We start from the raw sequence: 2,054 nt of genomic DNA on the forward strand, positions 1-2,054 counted from the left end.
GATCCTGTTTTTATAACATCTTCGGTTTTTACAGCCGTTGGGTTTCAATGCTGCAAAGAATGTAAATCGACCGTTTTTCTTAAAATAAGTTGCCAATGGAATAAGACAATTTACATTTAAAATAATAAAAAAACACTGAAGTCTCTTATTTCAAGTGCAGTATGTCTGATTATCTTATTTTAATGGGAAAAATGCTCATTCATTGACAGATCATTTGATTTTCCTACTCAAATTAAGGCTATAAAAACTTATTGTAAGACATTTTACTCCTTTTCAGAATCTTTTTGCAGCTTATGCTGCAAAAATGAATCTAAAAATAAGTAAAATCTTCTTGAAATAAGAGTATTTGTCCATCATTTAAATAGGTAAATAAGATATTTGCTCTAAGAATAAGACCATTTGCATTAGAATTAAGACTAAACACTGCAAAAACTTTTAAACCTAAATAAGCCATTTTATTGCATATGTGAATTTGTTCTTGAATCGAGGAGGTAAGTGAGACACTTTGGCAACGGAACAAGACAATTTACATTTAAATTAAGAAAAAAACAATTATATTGTCTGATTTTGAGTGCATATTATCTAATTATCTAATTTTAAGAGTAAAAATACTCACATTAAGAGTAAATACACTTAAATTAAGACATTTTTTATTTATTTTTGGATCATTTTTGCAGTGTAGAGTTTTGTTTTTCTTATCTTGTACATAAAGCATCTCATTCCATTGGCAAACTGTCTTTATTACCTGCTTTTCAAAGCAGCTCAGGTGTCTTGATAAAACAAAGTAAAACTATTTAAGTCAGTTTGATTATAATTTTTGTTCTTTATTTTGTTCCCAATTCCTCACGTTTAAATGTGATTATAAGGGAGTTACTCAGAGGAGCTCCAGTTTTATAAATAAAAAGAAACTGAAGCACATTTTTTTTTAGAAATCATGCAAATTGAAACGGTTTTCTAAACAAAAACCAGGCTTTGTTAGGCTACTGCATAAAGCCTTAAACTCAACGCTATTTCTGACATTTTGAACTGAAAAAGCTTCCTGTATGGGAAGTGAAACGTCTTCAAACTTTGCTTTTTATAAGTACTAATGCAAACTGACCTCAAAGTTCTTTATGTTTGAAAAAAAACAAAATTTGTTTTGTTTCTGTTTCCTGCAGCAAGCTCATCTCACAGAGCATCGAGATCCTCCACAAATTCTTCCAGCTGGTTTACGCTCATATAGTCTACTGGTGCAACGAGCTCTTCCATAGGTTCTGCCACGAGGTGGACCACTTTCAGCACCGCGTGGAGTATTATCTGCACCTGCTGAGTGACGAAACCGACCACCACACCAAGGAGCTGGCAGAACGAATCCGCTGCATGTTGGATGATCTCAAGAAGTCCGTAGCCGAATACATTAAAGTCTTAGACTACAAAGGCCTGAAGGTCGACCTGGACAAGAAGTACAAGAATCTGTGTGATGAAGTGCAAACGTGTTTTAAACACCATCGCTGTGAAGACCGCCGTGGGCACAAAAAGGAATGTGACATCAAGAAGAAAGTGGAAAAAGACCTGGAAGACTTTAAGATCACCTTGCGCTTCCTCTGCTATACCTTCGAGATCAAACTCATGGAGACGTCCAAACAGATCAATAAGAAAGTCACACATCCTGAAAAGAAGCACTGTCACAAGCTGGATAAAAACTCACCTGCCCTGAGTGGTGACCTGAAGACCTTATGGGAACAATGGAAACACCTCAACTGAGCGGCTCCAGCTTAACAGCTCCATCTCTTCAACAATTAGTTTCAATACTAAATATTTTATGATTATTATTTTTTTTCCAAGTTGTTGAAGTGTCAGAGAAATGTCTGGTATTTATTACTCAAAATACAACTCTGGAAAACAGAAACTCTCTTGTTGTCTTTCTTTAAAACTTACCGTATTTTCCGGACTATAGAGGCACCTCGCTCTAAGCCGTGCCCACTAAGTATTCTGAAAAAACTATATAAGCTGCACCATGATTCTATTCAGTTTATTTCTATAGCTCCAATTCACATCATGTCATCTCAGGTCAC

The sequence above is a fragment of the Cyprinodon variegatus genome, unplaced genomic scaffold (genome assembly GCF_000732505.1).
Source record: "Cyprinodon variegatus isolate N-32 unplaced genomic scaffold, C_variegatus-1.0 Scaffold553, whole genome shotgun sequence".
In the NCBI taxonomy this organism is placed as follows: domain Eukaryota; kingdom Metazoa; phylum Chordata; class Actinopteri; order Cyprinodontiformes; family Cyprinodontidae; genus Cyprinodon; species Cyprinodon variegatus.